The following is a 13,176-nucleotide window of genomic DNA, read 5'->3' on the forward strand; positions in this document are numbered from 1 at the left end:
TCACAGGTAGGCTTACGTTAACACCACAATGAAGTTACTGTGAAAAGTCCCCAGTCGCCACATTCTGGCGTCTGTCCGGGTACATAGAGGGAGAATTCAGGATGTCCAAAGCACCTAACAGCACGACCGGGATTCTCCGAGCCCGCGCCGGGTCGGAGAAGCGGCGGGGGGGGGGGGGGGGGGGGCGCGAGAATCCCGCCATGCCGCTCCGACGGCGACCGGAGAATTGGCTCCAATTGCGTCCCCACGGTCGCCATGGCGCGGTGGGGGGCCGCTGAAATAGACCCCCGCAGCAATTCTCCACACGCGACGGGCCGAATTCCCGCCGAGTCCCGCCGGCGTGGTTCAGACCTGATACCACCTGGCGAGAGAACGTACATAGGCCCACTCAGCTCACACAGAAATCAGGCAAGTTTATCATCTGCTTTGGCATCCATCCAGCTCACAGTCTGTCTATCTCTCATTGTGCAATAAAATATTTCCCAAAATCTCAGAGGGAGGTCCCAGACTGGAGGGGGGCTGTTGAGCTCAGGGCACTCACTCCTTTCAAAGAGCAGGTAACAGAGCTGACTGGTGAGAGGCAGGACTGTGCCAAAGACGTGCTTGGCATCCTCCAAGAAGCCAGTAAGGTGCCATCCCCTCGTCTTCACCCCCCCCCCCCCCCCCCCCCCCCCCGCTGAAACTGTGTGTGCTCTTGCTGTGGTTAATTTATAGGCAATCACTAAATTTCTCTTTTTTCTATTACAGGCACCAGCAAGAAAAGGAGGAAGGACACTGCTGGCCACTCCATCAGCCCAGCTCCCGCCCACCTGGAGGCGGATTTAGAAGCCCCACTAGATGTAGAGCCATCAGAGAATTCACACACACCCTCCAGCAGCATAGAGACTCACACCTTGGTGGGAGTTGGTTTTAGAACAGGCTCGGAGTCACTATTCAATGGGCACAGGACAGATTATTTTCCGCAGTCGATGCAGAGGCAGTGACAACCTAGGTAACTGTCACTCAGAGAGCTGCTGGATGGTCAGATTGCTGCTGAGGCTGGGCCGATGATGGACTTTTGTTTTGTATAAAATATTTTATTGAGGTATTTGTGATTTTGTAACAATAACAGAAGAAACAGTATACGTACAAATATAAACATAGTGCAAAGGCCGTTTTCATCCCTCACAGGTCCCACCTTTCTTACACACTAATCTAAGCTAAATCCCCCCCCCCCCCCCCCCCCCCCCGCAGCCTCTCTGCTGACAGTTAATTTTCTCTAAAGAAGTCGACGAACAGCTGCCACCGCCGGACGAACCCTGACATTGACCCTCTCAGGGCAAACTTGATTTTCTCCAGACAGAGAAAGCCAGCCATGTCAGTAAGCCAGGTCTCTGACTTCAGGAGCTTTGAGTCCCTCCAAGCTAATAGTATCCGTCTCCGGGCTACCAGGGAGGCAAAGGCCAGAACGTCTGCCTCTTTCTCCTCCTGGATTCCCGGATCTTCCGACACTCTGAAAATCGCCACCTCTGGACTCGGTGCCATCCTTGTTTTTAACACCTTGAACATGACCTCCGCAAACCCCTGCCAGAATCTCCTAAGCTTCGAGCATGCCCATAACATATGAACATGGTTTGCTGGTCCTCCCGCACACCTTGCGCACCTGTCTTCTATCCCAAAGAATCTGCTCATCCGGGCCACTATCATGTGAGCCCGGTGAACGACCGGGCTGAGGCTGGCACATGCTGTGGATGCGTTGACTCTACTCAACGCATCTGCCCAGAGACCATACTCTATCTCTCCTAACTCCTCTTCCCATTTGTGTTTGAGCTCCTCGGTCTGCGTTTCCTCTGACCCCATGAGTTTTTTATAGATGTCCGAAACCCTCCCCTCTCCCACCCACACTCTGGAAACTACTCTGTCCTGTATCCCCCTTGGTGGTAGGAGCGGGAAGGTTGAGACCTTCCTGCGTAGGAAGTCCCGCGCCTGCAGGTACCTAAACTCATTCCCTCCCGTCAATTCGAATTTCTCCTCCAACTCCCTCAGGCTGGGAAAGCTCCTCTCTATGAACAGGTCTCCCGTCCTCTCGATCCCAGCTGTTTGCCATCCCCGAAACCCTCCATCCAGCCCCCCCGGGGCAAACCGATGATTATTGCAGATTGGAGACCAAACCGATGCTCTCTCTGCTCCCACATGTTTCCTCCATTTCCCCCAGATTCTCAAGGTCACCACCACCATGGGGCTGGTGGAGTACCATGCCTGCGGGAACGGCCAATGCCCCCAAACTCGTGCCCTTACATGATGCTGCCTCCACTCGCTCCCAAACCGACGCCCCCCTCACCACCCACTTCCTAATCATGGCTATATTTGCCACCCAATAGGAATTGCTATAGTTCGGCAGCGCCAACCCCCCCGCTGGCTACGCTCCAGCATTCCCCTTTTTACTCACGGGGTCTTGCCTGCCCAAAGCCAGAGATCATCTTGTTTACCCGTTTAAAAAAGGCCCGTGGAATGAAGATGGGGAGACACTGACAAACAAACAGGAATCTCGGGAGGACTATCATTTTCACTGTCTGTACCCTCCCAGCCAGTGATAGCGGGAGCATGTCCCACCTTCAGAAGTCTTCCTTCATTTGGTCCACCAGTCGGGTCAAATTTAGCCGGCAAATCCAGCCGTTCCCATTCCCGTGTCACCTGGATGCCTAGGTACCGAAAGCCACTAAGGTACCCTACCACTCTAAACGGTAACTCCCCCAGTCGCCTCTCCTGCCCCCTGGCCTGGATTGCGAACATCTCACTTTTCTCCATGTTCAATTTATAATTCGAAAACCAGCCAAATTCTCCCAGAATCTTCAGAATTTCTCCCATCCCCTCTAGTGTCAGAAACATATAGAAGCAGGTCATCTGCGTATAGCGAGACTCTGTGCTCCACCCCTCCCTGAACCAGCCCTTTGAGCCTTTCAGCGCGATTGCCGGTGGCTCTATGGCCAGTACAAACAGCAGTGGGGAGAGGGGGCACCCTAGCCTCGTCCCCCGGTGCAACCAAAAATACCCAATGTCAACATATTCGTCTGTACACTCGCCACAGGCGCCTGATACAGCAGCCTAACCCAGTCGATGAAGCCCCGTCCAAACCCAAACCGCCCCAGCACTTCCCACAGATCGGTCCATTCCACCCGATCAAATGCCTTCTCTGCGTCCATTGCAACCATTACCGCTACGTCCCTACCCTCTGGGGGCATCATGATCACATTCAACCGTCTTCTAACGTTGCCCGCCAACTGCCTGCCCTTAACAAATCCTGAATGGTCCTCCCCAATCACATCCAGAACGCAGTCTTCGATCCTGGAGGACAAGAATTTGGCCAACAGTTTGGCATCAACATTTAATAAGGAGATCGGTCTGTAAGACCAGCATAGCTCCGGCTCCTTCTCCTGCTTCAAAATCAGCGAGATCGTGGCCTTTGACATCGTCGGGCAAAGCACCCCTCACTTCCTTGCCTCATTAAATGTCTTCATCAGCTGCAACCCCAGCATCCCAGAGAACTTTTTATCAAACTCCACTGGGTATCTGTCCGGTCCCGGGGCTTTACCCGACTGCATGGCCTTCAGCCCTTCTGCTATTTTTTCAATCCCAATCGGGGCTCCCAGCCCTTCGTCCACCTTCGAGAACCTCGCCCCCGCCCCTAAGAATTGCCTCTACCCTTTCAGCCCAGCTGGGGGTTCTGACTCATATAGCCTGCTATAAAACTCCTTGAACGTCCTGTTAACCCCTGCTGAATCACCGACCAAGTTCACGTCTCGGTCCTTCACTTTCCCAATCTCTCTGGCTGCCTCCCTCTTTCTGAGCTGCTGTGCAAGCATTCTGCTGGCCTTCTCTCCATACTCGTACATCGCCCCCCTCGCCTTCCTCGGCTGCTCCACAGCCTTCCCTGTATTTAGCAAGCCAAACCCCGCCTGTAGCCTCCGTCATTCCCTTAAAAGCCCCGCCTCTGGGGTCTCCCCATATCTCCTGTCAACCTGAAGTATTTCCCCGATCAGTCGACCTGTCTCTGCTCTATCTACCTTCTCCATTTGGGCCCGTATCAAGATCAGCTCCCCTCTGACCACCGCCTTCAGCGCCTCCCAGACCATTTCAGCTAAGACTTCCCCCATGTCATTAACTTCCAAATAGTTCTGGATACATTTCCCCACCCGACTGCACACCTCATCTGCTAACAGTCCGACATCCAATCTCCAATGCAGGTATTGGCCACCCTCTTTGCTCACTTGTAAGTCCACCCAATGCGAGGCATGATCCGAGACCGTGATCGCTGAATACTCAGAGTCCACTGCCTCCATCAGTAAAGCCCTGTTCAAGATGAAAAAGTCGATCCGGGAGTACGTATGAGTAGAAAGAGAACTCCTTCACTCTCGGAAGCCTAAACCTCCATGGGTCCAATTCCCCCATCTGCTCCATAAACCACTTTAGCTCCTTTTGCTATTGTTGGCACCCTGCCTGTCCTTGAGCTCGATCGGTCTCGCCTTGGGTCAATGACTGTGTTGAAGTCCCCCCCCCCCCCCCCCCCCCCCGCCATGACCAACGAATGCAAGTCCAGGTTCGGGATCTTCCCCAACATCCTCCTTATGAACTCCACATTATCCCAGTTTGGCGCATAAACATTCACGAGTACAGCCCTTCCAGCTTCCCACTAACCATGATGTAACGGCCTCCCACATCCGCAATTATTCTTCCCACCTCAAATGACACTCGCTTATTAAACAGGATCGCGACCCCTCTAGTATTAGAGTCCAGCCCCGAGTGAAATACCTGCCCGACCCATCCCTTCCTTAATCTAGATTTATCTGTTACCCTAAGATGAGTCTCCTGTAACATTGCCTCCTGTAACACGCATTAAACGGCCCATTTAGCTCCCTAACATTCCATATGATCAGCCTGGTCGGGGGGTTTCCTGCCCCCCCCCCCCCCATCTCCGCCGATCAGCCGTCATCTTTCTTAGGCCAGTCTCCAGCTCGCACCCGCAGGCCAGCCCCAGGCAGCTTCCGTCCCCGGCCTCCCTTTTGTCCCCCAGCAGCAGTCCCTCTCCATGAGCAGAGCAATTCCTCCCCCCCTCCCCCCCCCCCCAGTAACAGCCCAGTAAAATCAGCCCCCTTCAACAAGCATAACATCTGCTCAACCCCCCCACTACGCTTCTGTGAGCCAGCCCGCCCAGCTAGCTTGGTAGCCCCTACCCATGGCGTCAAACATTTTACAGCTCCGTGTCTGCTTGGCCCACCAAGTACCTGTGCAATCTCACCACCATCGCCCTCAGGGGGTCACCTACTCGTGGCTTCTTCGCTAGTGCTCTGTGCGTCCTGTCCACCTCCAAGGGTCGGCTGAACGTCCCATCCCCCATTAGCTTCTCAAGCATACCCGTTATATATGCCCCTGCATCCGCTCCTTTGGACCCCTCCGGGAGACCAAAGATCCTCAAGTTCTGCCGGCAGGACCTGTTCTCTAGATCCTCCACCTTCTCCTGAAGCTTTTTCTGCTGGTCTCTCAGCATCCCCACCTCCACCTCCATTGCTGTTTGGTGTTTCTCATGCTCGGTCAGTGCCTTCTTCACTTTCTGGATCGCCTGGTCTTGAGCATCCAAACACTGTTCCAGCCGAGCAATCAATTCCCTAATCGGGTCCAAGCATTCCTGTTTCTGCTTGGCGAAGCTTTCTTGAATAAAATTCCTTAACTGCTCCGTCGACCGCTGGTCGACCTACTTGTGGCGCTAACAATTGCACACAAAGACTCGAATCGGTACAAGACAGGCTTTATTACCATGAAATGCTATTCCTTCGGCTGCAGCTGTAGAATGGCATCTCAGGGGAACTTATGAATATTTATACTGCTCCCTGTGGGCGGAGCTAGCCGGCAGGGGCTTACCGGAAAACCTGTAATACAGGTATTGCTGTACATTCCCTAATACAGGAACACATATATATACAGTGGTTGATCACCACATTCACCCCCTGTAAAAAATGAGTCTGGCGGGGGTGATGTGAAACTATAATGCATAAACGTGATCTATTTACAGAGGGGGAGGGGAAAAAAGAACCAAGTGTCCATCTTGCAACCCGGTGCCCGTCACAGGTTGAGTCGGACCGGCGGTCGGACGGTTCGTTGTGAGCGACGCAGCAGCGGTGGCGACGTCTGACCTGGCGGTGTCGGCATCAACGGCGTAGGTGCTGGCGGTGTTGGTGCTGGCCAGTGGCTGGATGACTCCGGGAGCGAGCTGAAATCTTCCATGTCCTCTAGTGTGGGCAGGGTAACCTGGTGGGGCTGAAGTCTGGGGCGCCGGGGAAAAGGAGGGTGGCGCGTGGGTAGGGGGTGTGTGGACATGGGATCGGCACCCAAGGGAGCCAGGTCCCTGAGCGAGACTGTATCCTGGTGGCCGTCGGGGAACTCCACGTAGGCAGACTGGGGGTTCGCATGGAGCAGGCATACCCTGTCCACTAGAGGGTCTGCCTTGTGGAGCCTGACATGCCTACGCAGTAGGACCGGCCCTGGAGCTGCAAGCCAAGTCGGGAGCGCCACCCCGGATGTAGACTTCCTAGGGAAGGCAAAAACACGTTCATGGGGTGTGTTGTTAGTCGCGGGGCACAGCAGTGACCGAATGGAGTGGAGGGCATCAGGGAGGACCTGCTGCCAGCGAGCGGCTGGGAGGTTCCTGGACCGTAGGGCCAGCTGGACCGCCCTCTATACCGTCCCATTCTCCCTCTCTATCTGCCCGTTTCCCCAGGGGTTGTAGTTGATCGTCCTGCTGGAGGCGATACCCCTGCTGAGCAGGAACTGATGCAGCTCATCGCTCATGAATGAGGATCCCCTGTCACTGTGGATATAGTCATGGAAACTGAACAGAGCGAATATGGAATCAAGGGCCTTGATGACGGTGCCAGACGTCATATCTGGGCATGGGATGGCGAAGGGAACCTAGAAAATTCATCGACCACACTAAGGATGTAGGTGTTGCAGTCGGTGGAGGGGAGGGGCCCTTTGAAATCCACGCTGAGGCGTTCAAAGGGCCGGGCCGCTTTCACCAGGCGCACGCGGTCAGGCCGGTAGAAATGCGGCTTGCACTCCGCACAGACCTGGCAGTCTCTGTCCATACTTCCTCGATGGAGTAGGGCAGATTGCAGGCTTTGACCAGATGGTACAACCGTGTGACCCCCGGGTGGCAAAGGCTCTCGTGCAAGGCACGGAGCTGGTTCACTTGTGCGCTAGCACATGTACCTCGGGAGAGGGCATCTGGGGTCTCGTTGAGCTTGCCGGGGCGATAACAGATCTCGTAATTATAGGTGGAGAGCTCGATCTCCACCTCGAGATTTTATCGTTTTTGATCTTGTTTTTTGATCTTTGGTGTGTTGTTAAACATGAAGGCTACTGACCGTTGGTCATTGAGGAGAGTGAATCTCCTGCCGGCCAGGTAATGCCTCCAGTGCCGCACCGCTTCAACGATTGCCTGGGCCTCCATTTCAACAGAGGAATGTCGGATTTCGGAGGCATGGAGGGTGCGGGAAAAGAATGCCACGGGTCTGCCTGCCTGGTTTAGAGTGGCGGTGAGGACGACATCTGAAGCTTCACTCTCTACTTGGAAGGGCAGTGTCTCGTCTACTGCGTGCATCCCGGCCTTGGCTATGTCTGAGCGAATACGAGCGAAGGCCTGTTGTGCCTCGGCCGTGAGGGGAAATTGCGTGGACTGGATCAGTGGGCGGGCCTTGTCCGCGTATTGTGGGACCCACTGGGCGTAGTAAGAAAAGAACCGCAGGCATCGTTTGAGAGCCTTGGGGCAGTGGGGGAGGGGAAGCTCCATGAGGAGGCGCATGCGGTCGGGATCGGGCCCCCAGTAGTCCGTTTTGGACTACGTAGCTGAGGATGGCTAAGCGGTCTGTGCTGAACACACACTTCTCCTCGTTATAAGTGAGGTTGAGGAGAGATGCGGTGTGGAGAAATTTGGCAAGGTTGGCATCATGGTCCTGCTGGTCGTGGCCGCAGATGGTGACATTGTCTAAGTACGGAAACGTGGCTCGCAGTCCGTACCGGTCAACCATTCGGTCCATTTCTCGTTGAAATACCGAGACCCCGTTAGTGACGCCGAAGGGAACCCTAAGAAATTGATAGAGTCGACCGTCCGCCTCGAAGGCAGTGTAGGGACGGTCCGATTTACGGATGGAGAGCTGGTGGTAGGCGGATTTCAGGTCAATTGTTGAGAAGACCCGGTACTGTGCAATCTGATTGACCATATCAGCTATGCGAGGGAGGGGGTACGCATCGAGCTGCGTGTACCGGTTGATGGTCTGGCTGTAGTCCATGACCATCCTGTGTTTCTCACCAGTTTTAACCACCACCACTTGGGCTCTCCAAGGGCTGTTGCTGGCCTCGATAATACCCTCCCGAAGCAGCCGCTGGACTTCGGACCTGATGAAGGTCTCGTCCTGGGTGCTGTACCGTCTGCTCCTGGTGGTGATGGGCTTGCAATCTGCAGTCAGATTGGCAAAGAGGGAGGGAGGGTCAACCTTGAGGGTCGTGAGGCCGCAAACGGTGAGTCGGGGTAGGGGTCTGCCGAATTTGAGGGTGAGGCTCTGGAGGTTACATTGGAAGTCCAGGCCCAGTAAAAGTGTCGCACAGAGGTTGGGCAGAACGTACAGGTAGAAACGGTTGAATTCAACGCTTTGTACGGTGAGTTTGACCAGACAGAAGCCCCGGATCGGGACAGAGTGGGATCCGGAGGCCAGGGAGATCCACTGGTTGGCGGGATGGACCACGAGGGAACAGCGCCTTACCGTGTCCGGATGGATGAAGCTATCGGTGCTCCCGGAGTCAAGTAGGCAGGAGGTCGCGTGGCCGTTGATAAGCACCGTCGTAGAAGCAGTGGCCAGGTTGTGAGGACGGGAATGGTCGAATGTCATGGAGGCGAGTAGTAGGCGATCGACCGAAGAGTCCGATGAGTAGCGGTAGCGACCCGGGCCCCGTGGTCCAGTTCCGAGGGGAGGACAAAATGGCGACGTCTGAAGTACCTGCGGGGAAGAAGATGGCCGTGCCCATGCAGCGCACGTTGTGGGGGCGGGGCAAGATGGCGGCAACCATGGAGCGCACGTTGCGGGGGCAGGGATAGACGGCGGCGACCATGGAACGCACATGGAGTCGGAGGATGAAGATGGCGGCGCCCATGGTGCGCACATGGTGGGGGCAGCAAAAGATGGCGGCACCCACTGATCGCACGTGGAATCGGGGAAGGAAGATGGCGGCGGCCACTGATCGCATGTGGCCCCGGGAGCAGCGTACAGCAGGGCCCATTGCGCGATCGGCTGAGGCGAGGGGGAGAGTTCGGGCACGATAGCAGCAACTGTGCGGACCTGACACACTGCTGCAAAGTGGCCTTTCTTGCCACAGGATTTGCAGGTCGCGGTGTGGGCCGGGCAGCGCTGGCGGGGGTGCTTCTGCTGACCGCAGAAGTAGCAGTGAGGGCCCCCAGTGTGCGCGGTGCGGCGAGCACCGCAGGTATACTGCGCAGGAGCGGCCCCAGTCGGGGGGGGTCTGTTGCGGGGTCCACGAGGGGTAGGATGGGTGGGCCGCGCGGCGGGTGGGGCAGGATTGCACATTACGGGAAGCGGCCATCATTGAGAGCGCTAAAGTCTTTGTCGCCGCAAGGTCGAGCGCGGCCCCTTCCAGCAGTTGTTGCCGGATGGGGTCCGATGCAATACCCGTCACAAACGCATCGCGCATGAGGAGATTCGAATGCTCCGTAGCCGAGACGGCCTGGCAGTCGCAGTCCCGTACTAGATGGATAAGGGCCCGCCAGAAGTACTCAATCGACTCACCCGGTTGCTGAACGCGAGTGGCGAGTACATGTCTCGCAAACAGTGTGTTCGTCGACTGGGCGTAATTCCCATTGAGAAGTTCCATGGCCCAGGCGTAGTTAGGCGCATCCTGGGTCCGCTGAGGTGATGTAGGCCTCGAAAACAGCCAGCCAGTAGTTAAAGTCTTTCCTGCCATTCGGCGACTGCGGATCCAGCTGCAGGCGATCGGGTTTAATTCTGATGTCCATGATGTTGGAAAATCTCACGATAATAAATTGTGGCGCTAACAATTGCACACAAAGACTCGAATCGGTACAAGAGAGGCTTTATTACCGTGAGATGCTATTCCTTCGGCTGCAGCTATAGAATGGCATCTCAGGAGAACTTATGAATATTTATACTGCTCCCTGTAGGCGGAGCCAGCTGGCAGGTGCTTACCGGAAAACCTGTAATACAGGTACTGTCGGACATCCCCTAATGCAAGCACACACATATATATACAGTGCTATATCACCACACTACTCGCCTTGAGTAGGGTGCTCTTTGTAAGGGCCGGTGCAGACTCGATGGCCTGAATGGCCTCCTTGTGCACTGTAAGTTCTATGATGATTCTATGATTCTATGACTCTGGTCATCCGCCATGCTTTTTCCCACTGCAGCTTCAACCCAGACCTTCTCTGTTCGCCTATTTCTTCCTTTGCAAGCACTCCTGGTCCGCCTATTCATGCACTAGTGTGGGACTCCTCCTCACAGTCGCGTCCACTATCAATTTTCCAAGTGAAATCCGAGAAAAAAATTGGGGGAAAGGTCTAAAGGTCCGACTCCTCCACCCTAATCGGGTCTAAGAAGCCCCCGAGAGAGAATCACTCTCTTGGACTCGGCTCTCGAAGCGGAGAGCCGTCCACCAGCTGCACCAGAAGCCAGTAAGTCCAAGGTCAACGCTCACCATCAGATGGACGACCTTACCTGTTCTCCTCTTACACCTCCGCACCCAACTGCTTCAGATCCGAACAACGGCCATTGTTCCTCTGACTGAGTGGGCACCCGAAGTTAAGTATAGGCGTTAGCGTTAGAGATAGTTTAGTTTATGGTATTTGTGCATGAGTAGATATTACTGTGTGTGTAAATAAATAGTATTGACTTTGAACAAACTAATTGGTGCATTGGTTCTTTGATCAGTATTTGGGTTTGAACCTTGTGGCAGTGTCGAAAGATACCTGGCGACTCTAGAGCAAACGTAATTAGGATTAAGGAAGGCGACCATATTTAGAACCAGATAAACAGAGCAACACCATGAGAATGTTTCAGCAGTGGGTCAACAAGGGGGGATTGGGGCACCTTGATCTCACTCCAAGAGGCCCTTCGCCTTGAAGAGTGTGGAAGAGGCGCTTGGCCACCCAAAGGGAGGAGAAGCGTCACCTCGATGCTCCAGGGCCATCACCCAGGACACCCCGGGGCTATCCTGCTGCTTCAAGTCCATTCTGCCTGGGACCCCATCAACTCCAGCTCCTCTGACCAAGGAGGGTGCACTTGCGCCATAGTCGGAGACCCAAAGCAGGCCGAGGCTGGGGCCTTGGCTCTCCAGAGGACAACCGCCAAGGACAACAAGCCATACCAGTCGGCAGGCTGGTGACGCCTCTGCTGCGCATTTCAGGGAAACATCTAAATGTAGACGTAGGGTAAGAGAAATTAAGAAATATTAAGATCACAAAGGTGGCACAGGCATTCAGAATCTGTACAGACTCTGCAATTATGTCAATGTATTTTGTTTTCATTAACATCCTATCTAGTAAATAGCCCGTCTGTCTGATGCAATGTTCTGAAGTCATAAAAATATAGCAGAGGCATATCTCCCACCTTGTGCTTCAGGTATGTATTTTACACCATTTCATTATAGAATCATAGAATTTACAGTGAAGAAGGAGGCCATTCAGCCCTTCGAGTATACACCAGTCCCTGAAAGAGCACCCTATCTAAACCCACACCTCAATCCGATCCCTGAACCCAGCAACCCATCTTGGACACTGCGGGCAATTTAAGCATGACCCTGGCGCTGTGAAGCAACATTGCTAACCACTGTGCTACCGTGCCGCCCTGTCACAGTCTGCACAGCAGGGACTTGGGAAGGCCTCTGGCTCCAGCAAAATGGTAGTTGATCAATGATCTGAGACTTGCGATGAGAAACATATCATATGGCCTCATGATCTAAATATTGCAGTCTGTTTATTCATCTGCTGCTTCTGCGCGGAGGAATGGTCCACGTGGTCCATATAGGTTTTAATGTGAAGCCGCATTACAGTCAAACTCAGCCAGTACATTTTCCAATGGCCTCCATATAATAACTATCAGGTTTGGGTATGTGTTACATATCTACCAATATTCGAGGATCTTCTACTCTACTAGCAACCTGCAACGTTATGACATGTATGCGTTTTCAGCTAGACATCAGCTCAATAGTGGTCCCCACTTGTCCAACTGCATAATATAGAGCTTTGGACCGAGCTGACACTTGGGTAACTTATGAAATGCCTGCGGGAAAGCAACGACTATGTGGGAGCAGAGGTGTGTGTCAAGGCCCCAGATGCCACTCCGGACCTGAAGGTGTGGCTAGCCCAAATCCTTTTTGCAGTTCTTCAATGGGAAATTGACATGGTTATCTGACTGTGAGAATGTTATCAGTGTACCTGGTTTCCAGGTGGACAACTGAGACTTTTGGAATGAAAATGTGGAGGCCTCAAATGAGGCCAGAGCTATGCGTCACTACATCTGATGTGCACTGTTTATTATCAAAGAACTAACTAATTAATTCAAAATTCAATGTTTGCATTCTCAAGCCTATAGATATGAAAGCTCGGCTGCATGGGAAATTGGGATACTCCAGACGAAGACACAGTCATGGGAGTTTGTCAGTGATCAGACAATGTTGCTGTGGAAGCTCTCGCAGTGCACACAACGGTAACCTGACTCGGAAGCTTGCATCCATGACTGAGAGTCCATCACTGCGTCCGATGGAACATTCTCATGCTGTAGACTCAGCATGATGCCACAGTCTGAGCACTAATCTTGCATGAAGGATCTGAAATCAAGGTGAGAACCAGTGAATGCTGATCGTTCTCCTTGAGACACCTCACAACTCCACAGGAATACTGCCACGAGTGACTGAGGTTGGCAGTGCTGCTCCTGCCCATTGGAATCTGCCACAAGCAGTGGAACGCTGATGAGATGCCTTTTTTTTAATAAATGTTTTGTATTGGGTTTTTGAACAAAGTATATTTACTGTTATGTACACAGGATAAGAGACATATATATACATATATATAGAAGAGAAGGGGACACCCAAACATACCAAAGGAAAGAAAATAGTTAA

At 53.6% G+C, this 13,176-nt stretch overlaps 1 protein-coding gene across 1 annotated transcript in view; it reads right to left on the minus strand.

Annotated features, from left to right (window-relative positions):
• Positions 1 to 13,176, minus strand: part of pou6f2 (POU class 6 homeobox 2) — an 828,619-nt gene that overhangs the window by 493,897 nt on the left and 321,546 nt on the right. The window lies entirely within an intron of this gene.

The sequence above is a fragment of the Scyliorhinus canicula genome, chromosome 10 (assembly GCF_902713615.1).
Source record: "Scyliorhinus canicula chromosome 10, sScyCan1.1, whole genome shotgun sequence".
Lineage (NCBI taxonomy): Eukaryota > Metazoa > Chordata > Chondrichthyes > Carcharhiniformes > Scyliorhinidae > Scyliorhinus > Scyliorhinus canicula.